We start from the raw sequence: 16,348 nt of genomic DNA on the forward strand, positions 1-16,348 counted from the left end.
AAAGCCTCTCTCGCCGCTAATTATGTCGCGGCTAAAGTTGTAGTGTTGGTTGAAAGAGTTAACCATTTTAAAAGAAATATTTGTAATTGCCAATAAACCATTAAAGTTAATGCCAACCCATATTATTGGGTTTATATATGGCAATTAGAGTGCCCACCAAGAAATTATAAAATATATTAGTATTATTGTATTTATGGCAAGTAGAGTCGAGTACGCCAAGATAATATAAATATCCGCAAGAAATAATATAAATCTATGATTCCATATTATTGTATTTATAGCAATTATTGTACCCCAATAAATAATATAAATCGATGCAAATCTGCTATCCTCATATTTTGGATAACTGCCCATGTGTTTTACTTTTTAATTAGCGGTTTTACTAGGTCGCCCTATCTGCTTAATTTGGTTACTGGGGTGCCTCCGGAATGGGTATGTTTCTAAATTCTAATTAGTGTACATATTTTATGTGAAAAGATGGACACAATATGTATAGGCCAAATAAATATTTTCAAATGGATGATGAGAGTTTAGGATAATATATCATGGACAGAGTCAGGATTTTGAGCAAGTAGAGTACCCCAGCAAATAACAAAAGTCTTTGGAATCTTCAATTTTTTATTTTAATAACGCTCAACGTGTTTTATTTTATTTTTTAATTAGCCGTGTCGACGTCAAAATTATGACTGGTGGGTAGGTAGATCGCCAAGGAGTAACACAGAGTTGTATATAGAAACTACTTATTAGAAAGAAACATTAAAATTTCAAGACGAAAATAATAATGGAGCTAAAGTCAGGCCTATCTGCTTTCGTTACTGGGGGTGCCTCTGGAATCGGTATATTTCTTTGTGTACATATTTTTTTTTTTTCATAAAAATGGAGACAATGTCGTTGATTCTAGAACTTATTTTCAAATGGATGATGTTCGTGATTCTCTAGTACTGTGATATACATACATGCAGGTAGGGCTCTTTGCCTAGTTCTTGCCAAAAAGGGTATATTTGTAACTGTGGTTGATACTTCTGTTGAGAAAGGAGAGGAGGTTGCATCACTTTCACAAAAAGAAAATCTCAAGTTTCATTCGGGATCATTGAAGTTCCCTTCTGCTATCTTTGTAAGATGCGATGTCAGTAAGCAAGGTGAGTTACTCATTTTTTCCTACTTATTATCGTAATTGTGAAGTTCAATGACATTTATTGAATATAAACAGGAGAAGTGGCTGCTGCATTTGAAAAGCACGTGGAAGTATACGGTGGTTTGGATATTTGTATTAATTGTGCTGATATCGAAACTTCTGTGCCTTTTCATGAAGACCAAACAGATGGATCAAAAACATGGAGACATGCAGTCGATGTGAATCTTGTAGCAGTTATTGATTGCACCCACAAAGCGGTATATATGCTTGTTGTTGACTTGTTTTAACCATGTTGAACTTTAAAGCAATAGATGAACATGTATATTATACTTTGTTAGATGCCGTCTGAACATATAATTTTATTATTAATAGTCAATTTAAAGTTCCATTGCTTCAAATATGTTAGGATTATTTATTTAAAAGATAATTGGTTTGTAATAGGCGGATTTGCTATACATCCGGGGTAGCTCGGAATACCCCTAAAAAAAAATTAGTAGGGTAATTTTTTCTCGAAATCTTTTTCCTTATTATGTATTATGCAAGTTTATTTATTTATTTATTTATTTATTTATTTTTATGTCGGGGATACCCCAATAATTTGATGTGGATCCGCCACATATTAATAAATCATCTATTTCCAAAAAAATGCAGATCAAAATAATGGAAGCTGCAAAAAAACCTGGTGTGGTGATAAATTTGGGTTCGGCATATCCAATGATCTCTGACCCTATCTATTCTTCCAGCAAAGGTATGATTACATTACAATATATATATATATATATATATATATATATATATATATATATATATATATATATATATATATATATATATATATATATATGGTTGATAATTATATGGTTGGAAACGTAAGAACAAATATGAACCATTAATTTTAATTGTCAGGTTTCAAGATTAATTAAAAAAATAATAACATTCTTTAATCATATATGAATAACATGGTTTAATCACGTATGAATAATATGCTTTAAATTACTTAATTGCATGTGGGGATGGTGGGGAGGTCAAAGTGGCGGCTTAAGTTGGCACCGAGTAGTGGTGTTGGCAACGTAGTAAGTGTTGGGGGTGGGGGTCAAAGCAAGGGTTGATGGTAGTGGAAGGTGGTGTTGTTGGTAAAGGTGGTTGGGGTTGTGGTAATATGAGGGTGGGGTGTGATGATGTGTGAATATAATGGTGGTTGTGGTTGTGGTGGGTCGTGGGTGGTAGGTGATGATGGGTGGTTGATGGTGGCAGTGGTGTTGGTGGTGGTAAGTAGTGACGAATGGTGGATGATGAGTGGTGGGTAGTGGTAAATAATAGTAGTGGTGGGTGGTATGTGGTGGGCGATATGTAGTAATAGAGTGGGGATGGGTAATTGGTGGTGTTGGGTGGTGGTGGTGGATGGTAGGTAGTGTGTTAGTAGGTGGTGGGTAGTGTTTGGTGGGAGTGGTTAATTGGTGGGTGATGGTAGTAGTGATTGGTGGTGGTGGTGGTTCTGTTGGGTTTTAAGGGTTGATGGGTGGTTGCTTGTGGTAGGTGGTAGGTGGTGGGCGGATGGTTGTGATTGTAGATGGTGGGTGTTAGTGGTAGGTAGTGGTCAATAGTCGGTTGTGGTATGTGGTGGGTTGGTGGTGATGATGGTGGATGATGGAGGTAGTTGGTGGGTGGTGGGTGATAATGGTAACTAGTGAGTGATGATTGTGGGTGATGGTGGTGGTTGGTGTGCGGTATTTGGTGATGGGGTTGGTTGGTGGGTTGTATTGAATGTGGCCGTGATGATGTAATAACAACCACAATTATTATTTTATCTTTTAGTTTAATTAATATTTAATTTTTTATTATTTTTATTTCAAAAATTGAAGTGGATAAATATGTAAATGTAGGTTTGAAAGCATTCTTGTGTCTTCAATTATATAACTGCTTTAAGTTGAATCTTTTATATATATATATATATATATATATATATATATATATTATGTTTTCTCATGTTTATTTTTTGTTTTGTTCTATTGCTTTTTTCTAAAGGGGGTGTGGTTATGTTTACACGATCACTTTCTTCTTACAAGGAAAAAGGCATCCGTGTCAACGTGCTTTGCCCAGAGGTCAAACAAAACTCCTTATTTAAGATTCTCGTTTCGCTTTAAAGATGATAAAATGATTAAAATCTTTTACAAACCATAATTTTTATACTTAATAAGTTATTTCCTTCGACTTGCCTAGAGTTTGCAATCATATGGTTATTTTTATTGTAATATTGTTGGATAAAATTAAAAAAGCAAATGCAAATTAATTCATTCATGAAGGCTATAATCTTCCTATTCTAATAAATGAATATGTTTATTCTTCTATTGACAAGTGTAATAATATTACAAATCCTTATTAATATTATATGTCACTTATCATGCCACTTATCAACCTATTAATTATCAATTTCAAATTTTAAATTTCAAATTTCAAATTTTAAATTTCCCACTCTAATTATATTAAATTGATGATTGATTCTCCATTATAAATTTCAATTTTTAAATTTTTTTACTCTAATTATATTAAAAAATAAAATAAAATTAGTACAAATTATAAGGTGATATAATTTCACGTATTTAAAATAATTGATTAATAATTTTGATTTTTTTAATACAAAAGTTTAATTAATTATATAACTGTGGTTCTCACGGTTATAAACCAGTTAGGAGATAAACAAAGAAATTTTACTGTGTGGTATTTCTGCTGAATAAAGAAAGGTAGAGAGAAAGAATAAAAAGTAAAAGCTTTCTTTAAATAAGAAAACATGAATATTTCCCTTAAGTTTAGCAAATAATAAGCGTTTGACTAAATCCATTAATTAACTAATAGTATATGAACATATATGCAGATTAATCGAGCTAAGAAGGCTAAACATGTGGGTTTTCAGTTTCTTAACCTCAATCGAAGCTCTACTTCCATGGATACAATCATACAAGGTACTATGTTGTATTACTTCATCATAAGAGAGAAATAGAGGGAAACCGATTCTTTAAATTAGGAAATTAATTAGTTGTTCGAGTTGTCATCATATGAAACAGGTGCCTTTCAGCTTATTACCGATGAAAGTAAAGCTGGCTCTTGTTTACTTATCACAAACAATGGAGGCCTTGAATACATGCCAACTTCATCTCAAGAAGCAAAAAACTTGGAGTTGATCCCATCAAGTTTGAAGAAGATAGTTTCATCAGTTGTTAATTCTACAATCGAGATCCCTCATACATATGAGCAACTGTAAGTATATATATTTGTCATCATTTTCAATATTTGTAAGTTTTTGATTACGACTTGTGCCATTTGACACTTGTGATGCAGAATTATTCACACACTTACTAGAAATTTTCGGAATGCTACACGTATAGTGCGCGCACCCTTGAAATTGCCGATTAAACCAGATCATGTTCTCTTAAAAATCATATATGCTGGAGTCAATGCAGGCGATGTAAGTTTTTTGGGTTTCAGTATATTAATAACAATAAATCACATAGTGCTGCTTTTCTTTATTAACTAAATCACACACCCATCTAAGTTATTGACATATGATTCGAGAAGCGTTTGCTGGATTTGGTAGAATGACGGATGTGTTCATTGGGCTGAGAAAAGGATAAAACGGAAAATACTATGTCTTTATCAGGTATGTGGACGTTAAAAATGTAAGAGAAAGGGAAAGGAAGCTTGATGGCACCATAGTTCGAGGAAGAATACTAGAGGTGAATGTGGTGTTACATAAAAGAAAAGAAATTCCAGGTATGACTAAGAATGAAAATCGAGGTCATAATAGCAGACGCAATAGTGCTTTCATTCCTATAAAACAACCATGAGGGTGGGGTTTCAGAGATCAAAGAACATTTGCAAAAGTGGTTGGTCGAGGAAAGAATGGTGTCCACAAGAAGGAAGAGGATCAACGAGGAGATACTTGTAGCTGTTGAAGGAGAAATCTTAAAGTTAGGCATCATTGAATTTGACGAGGATTGGTACCCTTTCAAGTTTGACCTAGATGATGATTTCTATGAAAAATATGAACTTTGCGTAGAAGATGAAGACGATGTAGACAGAGTCTCAGAAACTTGGGTGCAAGAAGGAGATTGTGAAATGGAGGAAGGTGAGATCAGTCTGGTCTCTAATCGGAAGACAGATCCAAAAGTCATGATGGAGACAAACCATATTAGTACAAGTTCTCCGGAGAGCAGGAACTTGGGTAGGCTGGATGAAATGCCGACTCTGATGGAGGAAGTGCAAGGGTCCTCTGGGAGACCACAAACGGTTGAAATTTCGAGGGAGGCAATCGGAAAGCCATATTGGAAACCTACGACAAGCAGTGGTAATGGTAATATCACATCCCTACTTCCTAGTGAAAATATGGATAGGTCCAATAGACTGATTATTGATTATTACCCCTGTTGCCCCGACCCATTTGGACACAAATTTTGGACTTCCCCATGGTTGTTTCGGGCCATTCCCTGTTCATGACATAGGCCCACCCCACACCCCAGGCCAAAACCAATCGATTATCAGATCCTTATGTAAAAGGAAAAGGTATATGGTTTCCGGTTCGGATCTACCTACTAATATAATAGCCCCGATGTCAAGTCTATCTGAATCAGAACCCCCTCCCCTATTGGTGCGACTCACCAACACAATAATACAAGAGCAATTGAATCCTCCTATAATGCTATCGATCAAAATAAGCGGCCTGAAATTTCGTCCAAAGGTACTTCGTCTATACTTGCGGATTCAACTAGCTCTACTTCGGTGGAAGTAGAAAAAACTGCAGAGGTTGGAAAGGAGTTGGGTTTTGAAATTGATTCTTCAAACCCGGTATTACTGGATATAATGGGAGCAATCAGCGAAGAGAACATACCCCAATAAACTGTTTAAGTTTAAATCTTCGAGGAATATGCGAAGATTATAAGGTTTCATGGGTCAGAAGGTTAATAACAAGATATCACACAACATATCTTGGGGTGCAGGAAACATAATTGTCAGATGAAAATGAGATAGATGTTCCAAGCTGCTGGGTAATGACAACTTTGGGTCTGTAGAAACGCCTTCCACTGGAATATTAGGCGGATTATTATGTATTTGGGATTCCCGTTTATACTAGGTAGATGAAGTGATATAATCGAGGCACTTTATAATCACTATTAGGAGGTGGTCAGGTATCCAAGACGATATTTGCAAATGTATATGGTGATGGATTTTATACAAACAATCCTATGTGTGCATGCAACCCTAGATTTGGATCTATGTTTTCACTATTAGTCATCCAACATTATGAACACAAAAAGAAACCTAGCATGCTCCTAGTATTTTTGAAAATCACATAGAAGAATCGAATATATACCTCTTGTTGTTATGTAGTAATAAAAACTTGTTTCTTAAATCTCTTTATCTTTGAAAGCATATACCACAAGTGTAGTAGCTCTAATGGCTCACAAACACCAATAGCAAATGAAGAAGTAAGATATATATATATATATATATATATATATATATATATATATATATATATATATATATAGAGAGAGAGAGAGAGAGAGAGGAAAGGAGAAATTTGGCTCTAGGAACTCTAGGGATCAAGTGACCGAATTTCCAATGTCAAAGGGTCCTTTATATAGGTGTATGAATTAAGGTTTCAGTCATTATCCTTATCTGGTTTCCTGGCCACCAAGCAGCCCATAAGATAATTCTAGAAGCCTTATCACGGACAAATTCTAAGGCCTTATGCATTGAATTCGTCCACCCTATCATCAAGGGCTTCCTAGCCTAACTTTGTAACTATCACATAATTATAGTCCAGTCCCCTTAGTTCAATTAACTTCTTTTGATCACAAAATTAATTCTTGACCAATGTTAATTAAACAAATATGATTTCTCTTTTAATATATTATTTTTATAATATATTAATAAACCATAATAACCTCTCTCTCTCTCTCTCTCTATATATATATATATATATATATATATATATATATATATATATATATATATATATATGGGGATAGGGAATATACATTACATCCCCACCTAAGCTTAGGTACTAAACTTTTAAAGTATGTCGTTTTAACATGCTAAATATACCCGGTTTGGTTTCACTTGGTAAATATATCATTCTCCATAACATTTCTTTCTTTCATTATCGTTTTATCATTTCTGTTTTCTTTCCTCAATTATAGTTTATTACTTCATCCAAGTGAACATTACTAAACCCTAAACCTAAACCTAAACCCTAAATTCAAACCCTAAACACTAAAGCTAAACCCTAAACCCCAAATCTAAACACTAAACCCTAAACCCTAAACCTAAACCCTAAACCCTAAACCTTAACCCTAAACCCTAAACCTTAAGCCCTAAGCATAAACCTAAACCCTAAACCCTAAACCTTAACCCTAAACCTTAACCCTAAACCCTAAACCTTAAGCCCTAAGCATAAACCTAAACCCTAAACCCTAAACCCTATTGTGTCGATCTTGAGTTTACATCTTGAAGTATTAATCGTGAATCCATTAACAGTAATCTTTATATAGTAAAACAATGTATTTTCAAGAGGTTTAGTACCTAAGCTTAGGTGGGGCTGTAATGTATATTCTCTTTTCCTTATATATATATATATATATATATATATATATATATATATATATATATATATATATATATATATATATATATATATATTATTCCTCCAGTCAAGTTGCTTTGGTGAAGGCAACCCAAAAGGACCATGCACAACCGGGTCAAGTATTTACTAAATATGGTTACAGGCTTAGACATTAATCCAACATATGGGCCCCATGATTCACAAAACAAGAAAAAGCTCTGGGAAGATCTTAGCCAGATTAAGTCTTCTAAGAATGGTACCTGGATAATTTTTGTCAATTTCAACACTGTAAGAAGAGAAGGTGAACGATTCAATTCTCAATTCAATCCATTGGATGCTTTTTGGTTCAATCGGTTCATTGAACAAGTTATTTTAAATGACCTTATAATGGGGGGTCATAGATACACGTTCTTCTGCCAGCATGATGTAAAGATGAGCAAGCTAGATAGATTTTTAGTTTGTAATAACTTCCTAAGATATTTTCCGTCTGCCTCAACCACGGCGGTCCCAAGGGAGATTTCTGACCACTGCCCGATCATTAACGCTGACTTTGGCAAAGCTCCATTCTGGTTCTTTAATTTCTGGATGAAACGTGAAAGGTTTAATCAGATTGTTCATGATTCGTGCGAGAAATTCATAGGATACGGCACACATGATGCTTATCTGGCAGCTAAACTTCGGTTCCTTAAAAATGTAATCAAGGCGTGGAGGGCAAAGGATCATCCGTTAGAGATTGATGAATTAAATAAGCTCAAAGGTAGATTCTATGAGCTAGACACCACCACTGAATCAAATGGGCTTACAGATGTTGAAATTCTAGAAAGGAGAACCGGGATGCAAAGGATAGCAGAGATAGAAAAGATGGCAATCCTTGACCAGAAACAAAAGGTCAAAATAAAGTGGACCATAAATGGAGATGAGAATACTCGTTTTTTCCATGGGTGTGTCAATAACAAGACAAGCAAGAATATCATTCGTGGATTGATTATCAATGGATCCTAGAATACAAATGTTTCAATGACTAAAGATGAAGCGTTTGTTTTTTATCAGAGGAAATTTCAGGATCGATGGCCCTGCAGATCAAAAATTACTAATAGCATCTTTAAGAAGATTGATTCCTCTTCTAGATCCAAACTTGAATAACCTTTCAAAGCCGAAGAGATCAAAGGTGTTGTATGGGCATGTAGGGGTGATAAGGCCCCTGACCCAGATGGATTCACCTTCAATTTTATCAAAAAATAATGGGAAGTACTCAAGGGGGATATTATTGAATTCGTTAAACACTTAAAGAGGGAGTGTAACTTGTCTTTTATTACTCTTGTCCCAAAGATTAAAGATCCTCTTCATCTTAGAGATTATAGAACAATTAGTCTAATTGGATGTTGATACAAGATAATCTCCAAGCTCCTAGCCAACGGGATAAAAGGGGTAATTGACAAGAACATTGGTGAGGCGCAGACGACATTTGTGAAAGGGCGGAACATTCTTCATGGACCTCTAATTGTTAATGAGATATGTGCATGTGCTAAGAAGGTAAAAAAACAAGTTTTATTGTTTAAGGTAGATTTTGAAAAAGCTTTTGATTCTGTGAATTGGGTATACCTTGAATCTATCCTTCTTCAAATGGGATATGGAGATAAATGACGCATGTGGATTTGAGGGTGCATACACACAACTAGACTTTCGGTTCCAATTAATAGATCTCATACGGTAGAGTTTGAAATGGAAAAAGGTGTGAGTCAGGGTGACCCGCTCTCTCCATTCCTGTTTATAATAGCAATGGAAGGGATTAATGTTGCGATGAAGACGGCCTGCCAGAAAGGCATTTAATCAAGGAATAAAAATACCGAATTCTGATACGATAATCTCGCATCTATTCTACGCCGATGACGCTATATTTGTGGGAGAACGGAGAACATAAAAAACTTATCGAGGGTGCTACAATGTTTCCAGATGTCCTCTGGATTGAAAGTTAATTTCAATAAATCTAGGGTGTTTGGTATTGGAGTTGATATGGTAGAAACTACCCGTAGGGTTGGGCCACTAGGATGTCAACCAGCCTCGTTACCATTCAATTACCTTGGTGTCCCTGTGGGTGCAAACATGAAGTTGATGAAGTATTGGAAGCCTCTAATCGTATGCAAAATTGTCTCCATGGAAAGAAAAAGCACTATCCTTGGGAGGAAGACTAACTCTGGCTAAAGCGGTTCTTGGTAGCCTTCCATCCTACTTGAGAAAATTTGTAGACAGTTACTTTGGGGAGGTAGTGATAACAAGTACAAGATAGCGTGGGTACCATGGGACAAAGTCGTGGCGCCAAAGGATAAAGGGGGACTAGGCTTAGGCTCTATTCGGGCCTTTAACTTATCATTGATTGCTAAATGGTGGTGGGCATTAAAAACAAACCAATCAGCTTTATGGTGACGAAAAATTATGGGTCTTCATAATTTAAAAAATAAGCCTGATCATTACCTAGCCAAGAAAACTTTACCGGGCGTTTGGAGGAATATTGCGGAGACAACAAATGATTTAAAGAGTTTTGGCATTAACTTTCAAGATATATTAAAGAAAAAGGTGAAGAATGGAATGGACACTCTTTTTTGGATGGATGGGTGGTGTGATAGCTAACCTTTCAAAATGAGGTTTCCTGCACTGTATCAACTGGAGAGACGGAAAACTTGTACGATTAGTCAAATGGTACTTTTGGCTAGGCAAATATGGAACTACAAAACTACGCCGTCTTTTGCTGAAGAAATCCACAACCTTCACGGTTTGATTAATGCCATTGGAAAATTTCAACCAACCTTTGGAACCGATACATGGAAATGCCCTAAATCGAATGATGGTATCTACAATATAGATACTATCAGATTAATAATTGATAATACCGAACCAACGAATAATGAAGTATTTATCCCGTGGATTCATGATGTTCCAATAAAGGTTGCTACCTTCATTTGGAGAGCTAATCTGGAACGCCTTCCAACAAATACATCGCTATCAAAAAGAGGAGTGCCGATTACAAACGTCGCATGTCCACAATGCATGCCGGAGGATGAAGATATCGAACATATTCTGATCCGATGTCCTACGGTGGTCATTATATGGGAGTGGACATTTAGATGGTGTGACATTCCAGCTCCACAATTTCATACCATCGGAGAACTTATCGGCTTCCTTAAAAACTGGGGAAGATGTCAAAGAAGGAAAAGCAACCTAATCAGCGTGTGCTATGGTGTGTTATGGCTACTTTGGAAATCAAGATGTGATTGGGTGTTTATGAACATAAAGACCTCACTTTAAGATCATGGACAACATAAAATCTCTGGTGTTTACTTGGAATAAGCATAGGAGATCTAATTGTTCGTATAAGTGGGTAGAATACTGCATATGTCCACTGAAATGTTTGTAATTATCTGAATTTTGCGGTTTTTCCTTCGTTGTAATCCTTCTTTTTTCTGATTTTTCATGGACCCGTCTAGTATCTTGCTAGGCGGTGGACCTTAATAATATTTGCCGGTTCTAAAAAAATCTAATCATGTTTTGTTTGGCAGGTGGAATATAGTAATAATGGTTACTTAAGTGGAACCAAAGAAGAAATAAGCTCTAAACTTCCATTTTATCCCGGACTTGAGGTATAAAAACACATACCGAAAACATTGATAATGTAATACTTTTTAGAATTGGAGTTAAATTTCTAGATTCGAGGATTTGTTTAAATATTTTGAATATTTGGTTCATGTTTTTGACCATTTACAAAATAAAGGCTGTAGGATTAATTGCTCTAGTGGGTGATGAAGTTAAAAATCTAAAAGTCGGCACTCCAGCAGCAATACTTTAATATGGGAGCCTATTCTGAATTTACCATGGTATATGATTATATTGAATTAATTTCTTTTTTATCTGCTTTCATTCGAGTATTCTAGATAAACTATTTACTCAAATGCAAACTTACAAGGTGTATAGTAGGATCAATTTCTTATCTGATTCTAATTACCATCTTATATTATTAGGTACCATCAGAACTCATTATTCCTGTCGAATCACCATACCCTGAAGTTGTTGCCATGCTTGCTTCTGGACTTACTGCATCCATTGCTCTAGAGGTTTGTTTATATTTTAATTTTTAATTAAAATGTAATATTCATATTCTTTGATTGAGACTTCATTTGCACGTTACCTTTTTCCTATAGGCAGCACACATGGAGTCTGGAGAGACAGTTGTTGTCACTGCTGCTGCAGGAGGAACCGGACAATTTGCAGTTCAAGTAATTATCTGAAGTTTTTTAATTAATAATCTCATTCAACTGTATGTGATGAATTATTCAATGATTGATTTTCTGGGATAATATTAGATGGCAAAATTAGCTGGAAACAAAGTAGTTGCAACCTGTGGAGGCAAGGATAAGGCAATATTTCTAAGGGATTTGGGAGTTGATCGAGTCATCAACTACAAAGATGAATCTGTAAAAGATGTATGTACCTTAATTTCCATCATCTAAAGTCGATTTAAGTATTATATACACAATGTTCGCTAGGTGATATAATTATATATGCAAATTAAATTGTCAGGTTCTTAAGAAGGAATTCCCAAAAGGGGTTGACATTGTTTACGAATCTGTTGGTGGTGACATGTTTGATTCATGCTTCAATGCGTTAGCAACTTTCGGGCGAATGCTTGTCATTGGAACGACCTCTCAGGTAATTGAGTTAATAAATTGTAGTATTTATGTTATTTATTTTTGATTTTATATAATTCTATATTATGGTTCTCCCTTATCACATCGTATCTTTCCTATTTTTGTTTCAGTATAAAGAAGGGATCGGACATGAACCAAGAAACTATCCAGGAATATGTGATATACTTCACCAACAGAGCAAGACTGTGGTATGTAATGGTTTCAAGTCTTACATCCATCCCATGAAAATGAAATGTTTAAATGAACCATATTTTAACATTTTAAGAGATGTGTTTGATTAGTTGCTAAATATCCAAAGTACCCTTAAAAGAAAAAAAAAAAAAAAAAACCCGAATAAGTTTATGGATACATAACATCTTGGTAAACCAGGGCAATATTATTAGTCAAATTGGTATTTTACTTGGAACTAGCAAATTATTGCAATTTTAATCGGAAAATTATAACTTCAGAACCTTGAGTGCATATGTTTTTTTTTCTTTTTTCTTTTTCATGGTAAAATTTTGAGAAACTTGCAGATTGGATTCAACCTAGGCCATTATCAGCACGTATGGAAAAGACATCTAGATAATATGGTTCATCTTTTCTCTATGGGAAAGCTAAAGGTATCATCATATATATATATATATATATATATATATATATATATATATATATATATATATATATATATATATATATATATATATATATATATTATAACTTTATTAGCATCTTTGGGATAATTCTTTCTAATAGAGTTCACATGCTACTCTTTCTTTGCAATCATATCAGGTTGGAATAGACCCTAAGAGCTTTGTGGGTGTGCAATCTGTTGTTGATGCAGTTGAATATATCCATTCTGGAAAAAGCATTGGAAAAGTATGCACATACAATACAATCAAACTTTATAGAAATCTTGCATGTATATCGTTAACAAGATTTACTTTTCTTTGTAGGTTGTTGTTTGCATGGACCCGAGTTTCAACCAAAAAGTGGCCAATTAAGCTTTAAGCTTACGAATAATCAATAAACGCCAGTAGGCTGCAAAAACGTATTGTGTTCTAGTTCCTTCATGAATAAAGTTGAGATTATTAGAAATTTGGGATGTAAAAGCACTTGGAATTCTACGAGTATTCACTTTCAAATTAATGCGTTTCTGTGGTACTCTCGAAATCCTCAATTAGATAAAACATGAAAATCAGAGAAAATAGAAGAAGAGAATGAGTGGTTATGAATTCGTGTCTTGTACCGGAACATAATGACAAAAATTGGTTATAAACCATCCAGGTCCGAAAAATGCCACCAAGCAGTTTTCTAGGTTTTAAAATTACCAAAAACTATCCTAAGACTGTTTTAGTAACCAACAAAACCATCCTAAATTCGAGTTTTCCAAAAAGGGTCAAAATTAGGTTAATTTTCAGAAAAACAAATTTCAACCCCAGTCGGGGCTCTGCCCCTTGGACCCCGCCAGGGGTTGCCGTCCCTTGAACCTTGCTCCCAGTGGCGCTGCCCTCTGACCCTGTTCGTTTACGGGCTTCGCCCATAAATGACATTCTACTTTAAATCTTGAATAAACTTAAACAAGTGTCCACTACATACCTTCGTTACTCATTTAATATTTATCAAGATTGATTTTGGTCAATTAGTCAATCCATTATACTTAAACACAATTAGTGAAATAATGCACCAACAAACCTTCGTCATTTAAGCGTAATCTTGATTAATTTAAAACAAAACATAACAACAACAAACTGATGCATAAATGAAATTTCGTGATGATTAAACTTCACATTAGTATATTATTCATCCCAAATATTTGAATATCAGGGTGTAACTAGGATATAACCACTTTTATTCATAGTGAATACATGAAGACAATACACACAACAATTTACATTCTCCTAAGTTCTAAGTGGGCAATATACATTACTAGCTTGTGTCATATCCTTCAATAAGCCTATCAAAACCAAGTCTCAACTTTTTGAAGCAGCTAAACTTCATGCTTATATAGGTAGTTCTTTTGTTCATTGACCTGCAAATCTAATTTTTCAAAGAACTATTAAGAAATAAAATTTCAACCTCTTTTATTTGTAGTACTGAACACATACCTTGGGATGATGATAACAATGTGTTCCAATATTCAAATATCAATCTTTCCACATTGAATTCAACATCTAAAATTACATTAGATGGGGATTGGGTATCTCAATATGAAAGATTTTAAGTGGACTTTAAACCCATCTATATAGCCACCTTGTGCACAAGATCTCTTCCTAACCCTTTGGTTAGATGATCGGTCAAATTCTACTAAGTTCTCACAAACTCCGACACAAATACCACACTGCTCATGATGAACTCACTGATCATGACATGTCTAGCACCTAAATGTTTAGACTTCCCATTATACACTTGACTATAAGCCTTAGCCAAGGTTACAATACTATCACATTTGATGGAAATGGTAGATATCTGTTTGGGCCATAATGAAATTTCATAAATCAAATTCCTTAACCACTCGTCTTCTTTACCAATAGCAGACAGTGCAACAAACTCAAATTCTATGGTTGAGTTAGTAATACAAGTTTGTTTCTTGGATACCCAATAAATGACACTTCCGTCAAGACAAAACACCCAACCACTAGTAGATGAGTGATCCTCTTAATTGTTAATCCAATTGGCATCGAAATATCCTTCCAAAGCATAAGGATATCCACTATAAGTTAAACCATAATACTCGATCCCTTTCAAATACTTGAATACTCTTCTTACCAACTGTGAAATTTGAATAATAGAATTATTTTGGATGTAAACATGCAAAATGAAACACAACAATAAATAATTGAAGAAGGCGGTACACATACTCATAAATAAATCTCCATTATTTAATCACCAAAACAAATAAAGATTTATCTATTGCATAAAGGTTTCGAGGTAATCGACTTATCTTCTAAACTTGTCAACATTTCTCATGCCAATGTGTTGATACTCTTAGCATGCATATCATGTTCTTCTTTGGAAAACATTCACTTTACAACTAGATCTCCATCCTTCACCTCTTTTTAGATGTAGTGGAATTCCCTCCTTCTATGTATTGACCTTCTATGATCTCAAGAATCCCTAGTCAATATGACTGCAATTTCATAGAATGTTTCTAATGCCAATTTATTATTCAAAATAAATCCAAGATCAACTATGAAGTTTTCTAATCCAGGTACGCTCATTGATTATTTCACTCGCACTAATGTGGTCATAGCCAAATTATTGAATCTACCAACATCTCCTACATGAAACCTTTCATGATACAACTTAAAATGAATATACATTTAAGCTATGACTCAACATCATCTCTAAAAATCATCATGTTCTCTATTATCTACAAGCAACCATTCCTCGGTATCTTTCAATACCTTAGAATGTTCTTGATAGTTATCTAATGATTCAGTCATACAAATTTCTGACACAATCTCACGATGCTCAAAAGATCTGAGACATCAACACAATTCATATCATTCATGATAAATCCTATATCTAAAGTATATGGGGCTCATCTTGCTCTATCATTTTCATGATCGGAAAAAAAGGAGTTTTGAGATTCATTCAACTCCTTGCTATGAAGCATATGGACATTCCCTTATGAATTTTCCAAAACCATTCGACACATTGTGATTTGAATGAATCCTATTTTTGATCTATATCCTTTTTTTAGATCCGAATACCAAGTATTAATGTTGCTTTACTATGTCCATCATAGCAAAACAATTCTCGAGCTTTTGCACTTTGCAATTTAGAGACATTGTTTCATATGAGTGGTAATGTCATCAATATGAAATACTAGGAAGACATTGACATTCATACTAGCTTTGACATGTACTCAAGACTCATATGGACTTCACGAAATACAACACTCTTTGACTC

General features: G+C 34.6%; 1 pseudogene across 1 annotated transcript; it reads left to right on the plus strand.

Annotated features, from left to right (window-relative positions):
* Nucleotides 1-713: 713 nt before the first annotated feature.
* On the plus strand, nucleotides 714-13,688 carry LOC145004315 (uncharacterized; annotated as a pseudogene). Its single transcript, XR_013662348.1, has 18 exons — nucleotides 714-836; nucleotides 963-1,139; nucleotides 1,211-1,392; nucleotides 1,787-1,883; nucleotides 3,161-3,237; nucleotides 4,008-4,095; nucleotides 4,198-4,390; nucleotides 4,472-4,598; nucleotides 11,309-11,389; nucleotides 11,521-11,623; nucleotides 11,768-11,860; nucleotides 11,948-12,022; nucleotides 12,110-12,229; nucleotides 12,327-12,455; nucleotides 12,565-12,642; nucleotides 12,970-13,056; nucleotides 13,226-13,312; nucleotides 13,390-13,688. The product of XR_013662348.1 is annotated as an uncharacterized LOC145004315 (transcript).
* Nucleotides 13,689-16,348: the final 2,660 nt, after the last annotated feature.

Source organism: Lactuca saligna, chromosome 7 (assembly GCF_052625555.1).
Source record: "Lactuca saligna cultivar CGN05327 chromosome 7, ASM5262555v1, whole genome shotgun sequence".
In the NCBI taxonomy this organism is placed as follows: domain Eukaryota; kingdom Viridiplantae; phylum Streptophyta; class Magnoliopsida; order Asterales; family Asteraceae; genus Lactuca; species Lactuca saligna.